Source organism: Anopheles merus, chromosome X (genome assembly GCF_017562075.2).
Source record: "Anopheles merus strain MAF chromosome X, AmerM5.1, whole genome shotgun sequence".
Taxonomy (NCBI): domain Eukaryota; kingdom Metazoa; phylum Arthropoda; class Insecta; order Diptera; family Culicidae; genus Anopheles; species Anopheles merus.
Genome location: NC_054081.1, coordinates 23,239,815 through 23,255,243, shown reverse-complemented (window position 1 = coordinate 23,255,243; position 15,429 = coordinate 23,239,815). Strand labels below are relative to the sequence as shown.

The window sequence follows — 15,429 nt, the reverse complement described above, 5'->3', positions numbered from 1 at the left end:
GATTGTGAATTATCAGTAAATTGTGTAAAATTTTGTGTAATTCATCAATACAAAAGTTTTAAAAATATACATATGTGTTTAAACGAAACAAATCTTGTTGTTTATTTCATCGATGACGCTTGCTTGAAAATAAAACACACAGAAAAATAATCCCTGGCATCGTGGTATAAGGAAGCTGCTTAGGCGCTGTTTGAAAGACCCACATAGAACTTTGATGCTGTTTATCTACTGCAAAAGGCGAATTAGAGCAGCGATCTTTAGCGTGCCAAAATGAGCTGCTTAAGTAATTCTGGCTATTTGGGTTCATATAGATTTTTGCTCGGAAAGTTAGAAGGCTATATAGGTCATGATAAGATGAAACTTGCCGAAACACATTGCAAGAAAAGGATAGCAATATAATAATCAGTTTTAACACGCCATCCATAGATCAAACCAATGAAGCTGTGGAGCTTTCATTTTTTTTATATGGATATTCAATCTTCCAGTCGTTTAAGCTTAATCTGTGGCGCTTGGGATTGATATATGGCCCTGTTCTATGTGAATGGTGCGGAAACATTTATCGCCAAAACGTATCGATGAACTGTAAACTCATGGTGGAGGAAAATTTTGGTGCAAGACATATTGATTGATTTGTTTCATGTTTATTTGTAGCAGGAATATTTTTGGACTTCGTTTTCGGAACATAACGGATAAATATTAGTTCAATTTAATTTTAAAATGGTTTGTTGAGCAAAGACGTGCATAATTTTTTGAAATAAACAGAAAAACTCATAAATTTTGCCATTGACCAAATGTTGCCTCAATTGACCCGCCCTACAGACAAAGAGAACGAAATTTTCTGGTAAGGGGTAGGTAGAAACACGCAGTGGGGGTCCTCCCCAGGATCGGATCTGAAGTCCGTTGTTTTGTGCTGAATATTAAAAATGGCGGATGGAGCGCTACCACGGAGAGAATGCACTCTCTTGCTTGCATTAAAAATACACGAGGCGCTCTCGCTGCAAAGAACGCTCGCTCGCGCTGTTTCATCATACCCCTTCCTTCCCATTTCTTTCGGCTCCCGTTTCTTCACACGGACTGGTGCACCCGAATCAGAACACAAACTGCAACACATAAAATTGGTTTATATTATACTTTTATACTTTTATTGCAAATACAAGCACATTTCAATACATAGCTTCACACAATTTTGCTGAAAACCACACACATTCTTTGTATAAAAAATCGAGGTATTTCAACCACCTAACTGCGTTAATTCCGTTGTTGATGTTCAACACAGCAAAAAACATTGAAATAAAGCAGCGCAAATCACACATTTTACAAATGATGAAAGATAAGCGCAACTACATTTCAATGTGCACAACGCTTCAACATTTAGCGAAAATTCAATCGCTCACGACTTACGCTAGCAAGCGCGCGGCTTTTCACGGCGAACGCTTGAGCTGAACTGACGATTTCGTGAAGTGGCAAGAAAGGGAGCGCACAGAGGAACACTCGCTGCACTAGTGCGTGCGTGAACCAAAACCTGTAACTGTGTAGAAACCAAAACACGCTCGCTACCGTGTAATTCTACGTATTTCCAACCGTCTCCCCCTGCTTCTACATGCCACTCGCCTGAAAGTCGCACACTTTTTCATTCTCTTTGCTAGTAGCGCGGGCCTTTAGCGTACATTTGGTTGAGTGGGATGTCTTGTTCGATGGCTGTCAGAGCGCCGTCCAATCAGACCTTGTTTCAACATAGATCTTGGGCTGGGCTCAGCTTTTTACGTAACCTCGTTTCTATGCAGACTTTAGACTCTATGCATTTAATTCATAAGACAAAAGTGTGTTGAAAGCGATATGATGCGCAGTGCGTTTGTGTGACTATACTGTTTTTAATGAGATTTCAGAAGTCTTTTTCTTTCGCCTGTACTATATTCCTTTTTATCAGCTCCGAAATTGTGAAAGGTGTAATAGTGATCGTTGGTGTTTAATCAAATACCTTACTGCGGTAGCTTTGAAAACGTTAGTAATGCAGATGATGAAAATTAACACATCGTGATACAACTTTTTCAGTTTTCTTGAACTGACAGCTTAACAAAGAAACTTAATGATAACTTATGGATACTTGTGAAATATTACCTAAACATATTTGTGAGGCCTGATGTATTTAATTAACTTCAATATCCTTTGATGCTGATATATTTTGCCCATTAAAATCATTCGATTTAACCAATTGAAACGTGTTCGGTATCCGTGTTTCGTTGGTAGCTAAATACATTAGTAGACATAGAAATAGGGTAGGTGTATCAATTATTGTGTTTTCGACAATTAGATTGAAATCAAGGAAAAAAATGTTGTTATTTGCGGTTTCATATCAATGTATTCGTGTAAATCATTGTATTTCCTTATTTTCTAACAACTTTCAAAATAATTCAAAGTCAATTAATCAAATAAACACTATAATTATGACCACCGTCCAAAACTCAACCACAGCTTATCGATGAGCGAAAAAACCGCCCAACATTCAATCCCAATTTACACGTAAACTAGAGCGCAGAACCTATGCCAACTGATGTTAAAAAATCGAATTATGAATCCTTAACTCTGAAACAGCACAGTTTTTGATCGATGGATAATGTTAAATTATTATTTTATCGAGTTGAAAAACAGCACAACAATTGGTGCAAGAAAAACTGCCTTAGCCTTACCAATAGTTGTGCTATGCTCATGCCTGCTCATGCTCGTAGCTGTCAGATAGCAAAAAACACTTGTGTCATTTCGCATAGAAAATCGTACAAAATTGGCATTCTCAACCTTACCCTAAAATTTTTTAATTTTATAGATTTTCAACATCTAGTTATAAAATTTTTTAACTGTCAATTCCTTAAATACATTCACCTAAGTTTTAAAAATCAATTTTGTTAGATCAAACAATCTTAGCACATATTTGGGACTAACACAATTGCTATACATCTAGCACTACATTTGGAACACATAGCACAACAATTGGTACATGGAAGATGTATTGGAATACCGCTATTACCTTTAAAAAAAACTGTCCAATTTACAAAATGAAAACCAATAATGTATCTAAAATGTGTGTCTATCTCCTTCACGTTGTTTATGAATTTTTATTAGTTAGTTTTGTCACAATTTATGTTTTCGTCCAAACGCTGTATAAACTCGTCCATAATTGGTGCAATGAAAAAAGTAATGAAAAAAATAAAGTTTCAAATAGGGATAGCCAATACAGTGGGCACTCGACCGGTACGATCGGAAAACCGGTCAAAACTTCATTGAACTTCATCATTTCAATGCATCATTTGTCTGATTTTTCGATGGAGGCACTGTACTTTAAAAGAAACAATTACGACTGCTTTTTAATTACAGGCGGTCCCCGAGAAACACGGTTAATGGGGACCGAAAACGGCCGCAAAATACCGCGTATCTCGAATTTCCGCGTAAGTCGAATCTCGTGATTTCCAGCTAAAATTTTACTAATTTTCGTGTAATTTTGCAAGTAGGGGGCGGTTTTAGGGCGGTGGCAACGCTCATCCGATGCGATTTTATCGGACGCTTCTGTCAAACGCTATCTCGGCTCATATTGCGAAAATTTAAATGGTTTTGACGCACGTCATTCAAATCATTCAAATTTTCGCAATATGAGCCGAAATAGCGTTTGACAGAAGCGAACGATGAAATCGCATCGGATAAACGTTGCCACCGCCCTAACTTCATACCGCCCGGTTGACTTAGGTCCCACAACTGATAGGGGAAAGCGGCGCAAAATGGGCAAATGGGGTAAAATGGGCACCCTCTATTAAAGCATTACTTCACTACAAAAATACTTTCCAATGCTCAAAATGTATTCATTAGAGTGTTCTATGAACACCATGTAAGTTTCATAACCCTTACATAACAAATAACCAAGAAAAATACAAAATAAGTGTTGTTACGAGTGTAGCTTTTCGTTTATTAGAGTTGCTGTTACAGAATTTTTGCAACTGTCGCTCGCGTATTCAGGGATCCACCGATCAGTTCAAAAATAGGTCTGTCTTTCTTCCTAAATAATTTGCAACTAAGCGCCGTCTTCAAAGGCGCTTTGTTTCTCACCAGTTGATCTACTTGACCCTCAGTAACCTCGCTTAGCGACCTTTGTCGAACTTTTTCCTTATTGGCCCTATTTTACAACTCAGCCAGTTGTCTCACATTTGGGATATCTGTTCGTCCTTATCTAACTAACAGCGCCATCTGGGGTTTCTTTTATGAATTATTCGCGTTGTCCTTGACAGCTCGTTGTTTTGTAAATATTACGGCTGCTTAACTGTACGAGGTGCACATCGTGCCAACAATAAGGTTTAGCAGCATATTGATGTAATTTTTGCCACTTCGAAAATAAGCTTAAACCAGTGTCACAGGGTAGCGTTGAAGTTTTACATGATATGTTTTTAAAGATATGGTATTTCTATACAATTTGTCTGAAGAAAGCAAGGCGATTGAATGCGTATTTTTACTAAAATAACGAAAAATACAAAAATGCTTCACATGGGGCAAAATGGGCAGTTACGCTTGGGGCAAAGTGGGCAGATGCTTTTGACATACGGCGCCTGGTGAGGCAATGGTGTTGTATTTGTCGCCTCAATAATGATAACAGGCACAGCTTCCAAAGATTCGATTTTGTAGATTTAAACGTGTAAAAACTGTTTTAATTTTGATAACATATTTTTGGAATAAATTTAAGGGCTTTTCTGACCAGCAAAACAAAAGATAGAACGAAAATACATTTCACGAAATGTGCTCAAAAACATAGACCATTACCTAAGCGCAGTTGTTGTGGCCCATATTGCCCCAGTGTTTAGACGTTTAACAGTTTGTTTACCTGTGAAAAAATAGGTTCTTGTAACACGACAACTTTATTTTTACAGCTTTTTCATGTTTTTAAGTTATTTTCATTCCAGGTGGCAATTTTAATACATAAAGGGTGGAGGCATAAAATAATGAAAGAAAATTTTTGTTTTGTATGATATTCAAAGGAATATTCAGTAAACTGCTTAACATTTTGCCCATTTTGCCCCGCTTTCCCCTACGCGCACGATGTGCTGGTGTCACTTCTGCAGTCCGATCGTTGCTCCTTTGTATTCACGAGTTTTGCACTAACCCATCTATATTCACTAGCGCTATGGATGAGCATTGCTACCTTCCTCGTCTTTTCCGAGAATCGAAGAACAACCGTTCTGATAACCTAGCCATTATAGTGGATTTTTTAATGCAAATGAATGGGGTTTTAATGGGTTTTAATGAATGGGTAAAAATTAAACCAAGAACGTATGTTTGAACGCTAGAGTAAACATATAGGGGAAGTCAGGGTTGGTTCGACACTGCGGGTAAGTTCGACACCTTGCCGTTTTTGTATTCATAGAACTTTTTGAAGAAAAAAAAAAACTAGTACAAATTATTTTTGTCAACTGTTTCGAATATTTGAGTCACATTTCACTGATCAGAAATCTGTCAACTATCAAAAAACAACAAAATAAACACATGGTGGTTCTGATTGACAGCCGATGATAGTTTTTACTCCTTGGACTTAAGAAATTGTGGCGCTTATACAACAAAATTATAGTTTCCGTGTTAATAGTATTGTTTTATAAACACTATTGATTAGTTCTCTATCAAAGGGCGTAATTTTTATATTGAACTATATAGTATAAAATATCCCTAAAACTTGTACGACCAAAGAAGGTAAAATCGACACCCTCTTGGTAGCAGTGTAATGCTTATTTGTAGCATGTTAACTTTTTTTAAATATCGTATCTATATTTTCAGATGTCCCGTAACTATGAACGGCAAATGTAATGATCAAGCTGAGCAAACACGCAATTAAAAATACCTTAGAAGCTTTAAAACTCGCGATGTCAATAAACCAAAGAGCTTTGAATTAAGGAATGTATCTATCATTCCCTCCCTTTGCCAAACTCGGACTCAAAACATGTACTTAATATATGGTTTAGGCTTATTAAAATTAACATTGTTATGGCTTTGATCGTATAATAAGCTTATTTTAGGCCGGTTTAGGCTTAACTGAAGAAAAAATAGTCGCTGGTTTGGAATCACATTGACCGATGTTCGACTTTTAGCTTTCGAGTTGGCAGAGAAAAATAAAATTGAACTCCCTTTGATTTTATAAAAAAAAGAAGAATATTACTGGAAGATACTAGCTGCCAGATTAGTTTTTAAAGGAATCTTAACCATTCATTCCGTAAACCAGATGCTATCGCCGCAGCTTCTACTATATGGAGTCTAGTCCGATGCTATTTGTAATGAAATTTTTGTTCTTGCTTGTAAGTTCGTTTCTTTCGTATATTTCAATAATGTTTTGTGTTATTTTTTTATTTTATAAAATTGATACGAAATACTTTGTTGAACTTCAATGAAAACTGCAGGCCATCAGAGTTTGTTATTTTAAAATCTAAAACCAATGTGTCGAAATCACCCCACAAGGTGTCGATTTTACCCCATCATGGTGTCGATCTTACCCGTACTGCAGTTGTGATGCAACAAAAAACACACTTTTTTTATTTTTATCAAAGTGTTATCAAAATCAATCCAGGAACCGTAGTTTCTCGTGAGATGGTACATAATGAATCAAAAAAGCTTTTTCGATGTCTACTAGTAACTTTACATTGACAAAAGTATTGCAATCAGGGGAAAATCTTAAGGTGTCAAAACTACCCCCAGTTCCCCTACAAGTCTGTTCAAAAAATTCTCCGTGCCATAGAATCCACTTCTTATCACATAAAGTACGCTTCCCGTAAAACATAATCAAGAAAGTATTCCAAAATCAAGAAAATCCCGGTGCGAGTAACTGCATAATGCATGGTTGCTATTTTTCCCGGAATTGTGTTCTTTGCAGATTTTAATGATTTCTCCAGTGGCTGGTTTGTCGATGACTTCCGGTTATCCTTGTTTAAAATCTGTTAATCAACAATTGATATCAGATGCAAAATATCTTCACCATAGTGTATAGTCCTTACACATGATCATGATGCTAAATCACCAAAAAACAATATTTTTAAAGCTTCAATTGTGGTTTTTTCATCAGTTGTTTGCTCAATAATCCCGACAACTCATTCATGTAATACAAGTTTCAAATATATAAACAATGCGTGTTTATAGAACTTAACACCCATAGTGATCAAATTAGATCCACAAAGGAGCGCACGAATGAAGATTTGTTTGTACCAATATGATAGAAATCATGCCAAAAATGGTCCTCAAAAGTGTTGTAATACCTCCAGATTGGATACTTGTTGTATTATGCACTAATGCTTTTATCCAGAATTTATGACAAATGTTCATCTTCCCCGTAATGCCCGGCTTTATGTATTTATCTTTCTCTAGGTAACGAGTTTTGAAATCGTTTTATGACATAATAATTTGGAATTGAAGTATCGACGACCTCCATACGAAGTAGAGTGGACCGGGCCAACCCCGAAAAAAATCCGGGAAAAATCGGGAAACCTGGTTAGAGTGGACACCCTGTACGTTACGATTCAATCGTCGCCTGTGCGAGGGAGATAAAATAATAATACAGGATTTCGAATCATATAAGGGAATAGTTCAATCACTTAAGGGAATGTTGCAAATCGGTGGGGGAATATTGCAAGCAAGCTGTGGAAGTTTCCTAGGAGTCCTCTATATAGGGGAGTGTAGCAATCGATTTGGGGAACTTTGCAAGCGTGCTGTGGAGCTGTCATCAGACTGAGTGTGCCACTGTAAATACCTCATAATATTTTTTTTTACAATTTTACTAACTTATCATGTTTAATTATGGCTCCGCAGCAGGATCTATTGAGTTTATAATGTGTAGAGCTGAATCCCATACGAAAACAACTCCAAATGATGTTTAAAGAAAACATCATCGGTATCAATTCGAAGCTTTTTACACCTTCACCCACCGTCTGACGACAGCTACACAGTACGCTTGCAAAATTCCCCTAATCGATTGCAACACTCCCCTATATGATTGCAAACTTCCACAGCTTGCATTTAACATTTTCTTACCGATTTGCAACATTCCCTTAAGTGATTGAACTATTCCCTTATATGTTTCGAAACCCTGTAATGACATATTTAGCTCATCATCTTCTGTGAAAAGCAACGATTTGCAAAACGGAAAAAAACTTATTTTCTGCCATTATTTCATTATAGGTGAGTGCATTTTTTGAGAATCGTGGGACTGTCAAACGGTAAAAAAAATCTATTTATATTCATTACTTCTATAACATTCTACCGGGGTAGGTTATACACACTCTATGTAGTTTTTGTTTCGGTTTAATCGTTATTTTTATGATTATTTCTATCTCATATTTATAGATTCTATGAATCTGTGAATTTATACTCTTATATTCATAGAATCTGTTTCTTAAGTTTGCTAGCTCCAAATATTCTTCTAATGTCATATACATTGAACTGCTGCCACCATAGTCAAGATAATTTGGCGATCTTTAAGTGTCAGTTGTACTATTCATTGAGCATTAAAGTTATTAAACTCAAAAACATTCATCATTGAGTTATAAGAGGCGAATGAGGCCAAACGGCTCAAAGTCTCTATAAAAATAAATAAAAAAAAACCATTAAGTTATCTTATAAAAAGAAGCATTTTAATTAAACTTACTAACTTATCCGGCGCTATAACCGCTTTGTGGTCTTGGCCTTCCTCAGGAGTGTCCGAAACCATCACGGTCTCGCGCCTTCGTTTACCAGTCCGTTATCCTGGCTTTAATGGCGGACGCCTCCACGCCATCTTGCTACCTCAATTTGGGCCTACCACGCCTCCTCTGTCCTTGTGGACAGCCTATAAAGACTTAACGGGCTGGGTCGTCCGTTTCCATGCGTACAACATGGTCAGCCCAACGGCGCCTGGCGAGCTCGATACGCTGTACGACAGTGAGGTCGCCGTACATCTCGTATAGCTCGTCATTATAGCGGCTCCTCCATTGTCCTTCCACACATACGGGGCCAAGTATCCTTCTGAGCATCTTCCACTCGAACGCGGCTAAGAGAGTTTGGACAGTGTCCATGTCTCAGAGACGTATGTGAGTACCGGTACTATATAGGTACTATATAGTCCCAGCTTCATCCGTCGCGACAGATTCTTTGAGGTGAACTGATTTTTCAGGCTGTAGAATGACCGATTGGCAGCCAGCATCCTTGCGCGCTACTCAGCTTCCATACTATTGTCGTTGCTGACCTTTGACCCAAGATAGGTGAATTGTGGTACGTAGTGTTTGGTCAAGAGCGAAAGAGGTATCTCAATCGCTCCTCTCTTCTTATTGTGCGCGCTCTCACACTTTTCACAGGAAAAAGAGGTAGCTCCGCACAGAGCGCTACACACAGGAGCGATTGTGCGATGCGCTCCCAGGAGCGAAGTTTCGCATCTCACGGAGCGCTGCACACAGGAGCGATTGTGCGATGCGCTCCCAGGAGCGAAATTTCGCACTTAACTGAGCGCTGCACGCAGGAGCGATTGTGTGATGCGCTCCCAGGAGCGAAATAGCGAAGGTTCGCAATTCATGGTTCGCGCTTTCAAGTGCACATCTTCTAGCTCATTGTTTCAACTAATGTTGGGTAAAATAGCACAATTAAGTGTGCTGTGCGTACACTCAAGCACATCTCAGTGTGCAGTGCACATTTCGCACTGTGCGCGCTCTCCGATTCCGATTTCAGCTGTGCGCGTGTGTTTCAGCGTTCAGCGCAGCAATACAATTTAATCATCGTTGGCCCAAGGCATAAGCGAGAAGAGAGAGAGGTAGAGCGAGAAACATAATTCGTTGTCAGTGTGGATGGCCGGTGCACGAGCACACCGAAACTACGCGGAGTTATTTTCTGCGAGAATCGAATGCACAGAACGCTGCGCTTGACCACCATCGAAAACCCGTTACACAACCACAAGCATACAACACATCCAGACAAAAATTTAAAGGCCCCGAAACACAATATCAACACAGCGGTCCGTAGCCGGAGAAATTATCAGGAAAAATCGACTGACACCAAGCACGCGTCTCTTTAAAACAACTATGAACTGTAAAGGTCGTAGGTAAACGACGCTGTGGGTTGAGGTTTCTCTTGAATTTGGCTGAGATGAAACGTGTCTGTGCTTGTACTCGGAGCCACTGATTTGCGATTGTGCAATAAAACAGACAGCTGGTTTCACGCGAAAACTGCTATTCGTGTCGCAGGCTTGCGATAGCAGGGCATGTTTTAATGCAAAAATTACAATTTTCACTCAGAGCCCTAGTCAAATTTTGTAATTAACTAAAGAGAAGGGGACGTGGGACAGGGCGAGAGGGGGGGGGGGGGGCGATGGGCATGTGTGTGGTATGAATGTGTGCAAGCGATTTATGGACCTTCGATTCGCCCCGACTTGAACTCGTTGCACCAACGGATCGGAGTCGCTAATGCTAACTGATGCTAATGCTAAAAGGCGGTTTGTCAAAATAAAAAGTGCGCGCACCGTGCGAAAAGTGCGAAGTGCGCGCACTGTGCGAAGTGTGCGCACAGTGCGAAGTGCGCGCACAGTGCGGAGTGCGCGCACAGTGCGGAGAGCGCGCACAGTGGGGAGAGCGCGCACAGTGTGAAATGTGCACTGCACACTGAGATGTGCGTGAGTGTACGCACAGCACACTTAATTGTGCTATTTTACCCAACACTAGTTGAAACAATGAGTTAGAAGATGTGCGCTTGAAAGCGCGAACCGTCAATTGCGAACCTTCGCTCCTGCGCATCGCACAATCGCTCCTGCGTGCAGCGCCCCCTGAGGTGCGAAACTTCGCTCCTGGGAGCGCATCGCACAATCGCTCCTGTATGCAGCGCTCCGTGAGGTGCGAAACTTTACTCCTGGGAGCGCATCGCACAATCGCTCCTGTCTGCAGCGCTCTGTACGGAGCTACCTCAAGCGCACCGCACACTTTAGAGAGCGAGTGCGGTGCGCTCCGCTCTTGCAAAAGAGCTACTTGACCCAACACTAGTGGTGCGACTTCAAAAGTGCGTTCACCTATCTGCACGTCACGCCTTCGTAGGTTCTGATTATTTATTGGTAGGTGCGCTGAAGTTGCCACCATCAGTTTGGTTTATGCCTTGTTTATCTGTAATCCGAGGCTCTCTGCCCCCTACTCGATCACTTCCCAAGCAGCATCGCTGAGAGAGAATTAAGCTTTTCCCGTTGTCTCCCCCCCTCACATACCCACGAACGGTGTGTTTTTTCTACGCGATGCGTTATTCTCTGTTGTTGTTGTTGGCTTTCACACTGTTTCCGTAAGAGCTTTAAGCAAGAAGCGTTTCACACCATCACCGTCTCATCCAAACATTGGTGTTGTGATGCGTTTATTTGTACCCTCGCCCCTATGTTCTGCTTACCCGTACCGCGTACCCCATACATTCTGACTTAGAATTCATAGCAAAGCGAAATGGTCTAACTTAGCGGTCGGCAAAGTCCGGCCCGCGGGCCAAATGCGGCCCACCGTAACATTCAATCCGGCCCGCGAAAGGATTTGACTGATTTTGAAAGATGGGAACAAATGATTCGTGCACAAATTACTGAAGATCTTTTAGTGTGCCATAACCGTTCAGTATGTTTGAACTCGAGGTCAATATCCCCGTAACTTTTGCATGAAAAAATATGCCATTTTCGGCTGGCTGCAAAAAAAAGTAGTGGAAAGGTCATTATTTAAGCTAACTTGCACAAATAAATCAAGACTTTGCCTTTCATCAGTTATCAGGAATGTTCATCATGGTGGACAAAGACATGCATGATTTAAGTTCTACCTTCGATTTTCATCAATTCCTCCTTTTTCGCTAGTCTTTCGCTACAAAATTGTTAGAGTAGAGTTTTTGCATCACGTTGATGAAGAAAAAAAAATCGATGGGACACAGGTGACGAATGTTGGACCAGTTCGCAGACTAGGGTGACATTTCGATATTCTGTCGAAATTTACCTGAAATGATTGCATTGAGTTTTCGCGTAATTGTTTGCCACTGCGAAGCCAGTGGATGGAGTTTCTAATTCCTGATCTGTTTATTCATGTTTCTCAGGTATTATTTTACTGTTTGGTGGGTTGCATCGATCTCCCGGTCCAGCTAACGTAGTAATGTAGCCACTTGTCCCTCTGTCTTCATTTCAGCTTCTTTGTAAACCTCAAAAATGAACCAGGGCTTTCTTTCAATGCTTTGATTGTTGCCTAATTGTACCAAGATGTTGGCAACCAAAATGCCGAAACGGGTATATACGACGTCCACAAACTTCCGCACGGAGTCCATTTTTTACGCTACGGGGTGCCATTCTTTGATCGCGCACGCTTTTGATTCACTGTTTTGGCCATCATGGTTAGAGTTTGACTGATAGAGGTGTCAAATTTTGTTTGCTAACTAATGGGATACTACTACTCAAAGTGCAATTAACGTTTTGTTAGTGCGGGTTAAGATAATCTCATGAAATTGTTGTTAATTTTTTTAATACAACCATTATGTAATATTAACATTATTTTAACACCACAATAAGACTATCGATATGAAGGTCGCATACGAAATTTATACCGATAAGATACACAGCCGGTCTCGTAGTACAGTCGTCAACTCGTACGACTCAATAACATGCCCGTCATGGGTTCAAGCCCCAAATGGACCGTGCCGCCATACGTAGGACTGACTATCCTGCTATGGGGGGATCAATAAGTCACTGAAAGCCAATCCCATAAGTAGTGTGGTACAGGCAGGCCTTGACCGGCAACGGTTGTTGAGCCAAAAAAAAAAAAAGATACACTAAAAAAAAAGATACACTTAAGTCTGGTTGCAATGAATTTATTTAAAATTTTGCATGCGACTGTCATCAACCTAATACATGGAAAACAAAGTTTTGGATGTAATAAAATAGCATACATTTTTCCCTCGTTAATATTTGCCCTGCTATTCGTTCGTTTTAATTTCACATAAATCAGTTGTTTTCTCTTTTATCTAGTTTAGAGGTATTTTGCATCTTATTTAAAACAAATAAGAACATTGATAAAACCCTGTTGTTGTAACGAGAACGACGATTCCACGCTGTTCCTGTTTACGAGTACAACGATTGTCAAAGTGCTAAATTTTTTCATAAGGAATCATAAATCAACTTATCAGACATGACATAATTGTCCTTAAAACATTTTTATAAATACTAAATGCACATTTTCCTCGATAATTTTTCAGCCAATACCACTTTTGTATCATCCCCAGAATAGCGCTTATATTTTTTGCGGGATGGGATCATGAAGAAACGGTATTGCTCTTGCTTCGCTATGTTTTGAATTATCACACTATTGCCCTTCTTTTAGCAATCCTCAAATGATTAAAGGATACAATTAGTTTACTTAATAACTTACTTAAAAAAATTATTTAATATTATCAATTTTGAACCATACTTGGATGCAACAATTATAGGAAAACAGCAATAATACCAATTATTTTGTTTGTAAAATTTTATAATGTAATAATTAAAGCACAATAATAGAAAATATATTTTTTCGTTGTACTGGACAATGTGCATCAAAATTTAAAAAAAGTGTGTGTGTTTTTGATTACATCCGAACACAGAATCCATATCGTTATACTGTGGTTCGAGCACTCGCTAAGTAACTCTTGAGCTTTGAGCTTTCATTGAGCTTACATAGAATGTTACACGGTTACTACTCACTAAGGAATGCTATCGAGCAGTGTTATGAGCAGGAAGCGAGCAGTAACGCCTCCATACAAAAATCGCGAAACATAACGCTCCAATGCTATTTGGGTTGGTAGGCTTCTGCTACATAGGAGAGCCGCAGACTTATGATGTCTATATCATCAGCGTATGCCAGGATGTGGGTTAACTTATAAAAGATGGTTCCCGTAGTTTCCACCCCCGAGTCGCGGATGACCCTCTCTAGCGCCAGGTTGAATAGGAGACAGGCAAGCCCGTCCCCGTGGCGCAGATCCTTGGTGGTAGAAAAATAATTATACTTTTAATTATAGAATAATGAAATAAATTTGAACAATACTTTAAAAATAGCTAGTGTCGCGAATAAATTGACACATTGCAACAGTCGTTTAATGTTCATTTTGGTTTAACTGAGTTGACATGTTGTTCATTCCTGTTGAAACAAACGATCGTCAAAACAGTTATCGACTGCTCAATATCGCATATAGGCAATCACAGGGGGGAAATCGAGCAGTATAATAAAACGACTGTTAATTAGTATTGTATGCGCGCTTCATGATCGTTTGTTCAACGAACTGTTAAACTCAATACATGAACTCGATGCGTTCGCGATGCCGAATTCGAGCAATTTTTAAAGACGTTGGCTAATTTTTAACGACTGGTAATGTTTGAGCCGGTCTGGTGGTACAGTCGTCAACTTGTACCACGTAACAACATGCCCGTCATGGGTTCAAGTCCCGAATAGACCGTGCTCCCATACGCAGAACTGACTATCCTTCTATGGTAACAATAAGTCACTGAAAGCCAAGCTCACTTCACTAGTGGGTGCTGGCAGGCCTTGACTGACAGCGGTTGTTGCGCCAAAGAAGAAGAAGAATGTTTAACCATTTTTAAAGATAAGGTTTATTTATACGATATGTCTGGAGATAGCAGGAAGATTGAATACAGCTTTGTATTCATATAAAAAAGTTCAAATGCTTTACGTCGGGCAAAATGAACTGGCAATATGAGCTGCTATTAGCATATGGCGCTTGGCATATGGCGATGAGGTTATGGTGTTGTATTTGTCCACACAGTAAAACCAAAGGTACAGTTTCAAAACATCCGATGATATCGAATGATACATTATTTTTTTATGGGGAATGGATATTAAAAAAAAAATGCTGGACTTTAGATTTTTAGATCAGTTCATTCCCGTTCAGAGATGAAACTCTCGCTTGGTGATTTGCTAGTGTGAGACTTGGGCGGTGTTTTATGGGAAGTTAAATATCGTGGGACTGTCTAAGGGGTAAACAACAGATTGGAAGAGAACGTTTTAAGACGCGTGCGCAAAACCTAAAAAAAATATAAGTTTACCTAAGCGCTTTTGTTGTGGCCCATATTGCTCTAATGTTTTTTGTCTTTACGTTTTGTTGGTATGTGCCCATTATGTCCACGCGGCAGAGTATCATAACGGGAAATATCTTCTTTATTTTTTTAGTTTTTTAAATTATTCATACCTTATGCTTATGTCAATGAGATAATTTTCAATCCATACATAAACAGTAAAAACAGAATAAAGTAAGAATACTTTATACTGATTGGAATAATTGGTTTTTGGGTTGGAAATACATTAACTGTCTAACAAGCCATATTTGTCCTGTTTGCCTACAATTTTATATTATTGCATCACTAATATTAAAAAAAAAATAATCAAGGTATAATTATTTTTCAAACCAATACTAACA

General features: G+C 39.2%; 1 protein-coding gene across 7 annotated transcripts in view; it reads left to right on the top strand.

Annotated features, from left to right (window-relative positions):
- The first annotated feature begins 1,799 nt into the window (after positions 1–1,799).
- LOC121603565 (transcription factor kayak) overlaps positions 1,800–15,429 on the top strand; it is a 58,188-nt gene continuing 44,558 nt past the window's right edge. The window contains exons 1-3 of one of the 7 annotated variants that reach the window (XM_041932507.1): positions 1,800–2,001; positions 7,378–7,517; positions 8,188–8,225. The gene's annotated coding sequence lies outside the window, so the exon portion shown is untranslated. The other 6 variants (XM_041932488.1, XM_041932527.1, XM_041932497.1 and 3 more) reach the window with 6 other exon arrangements.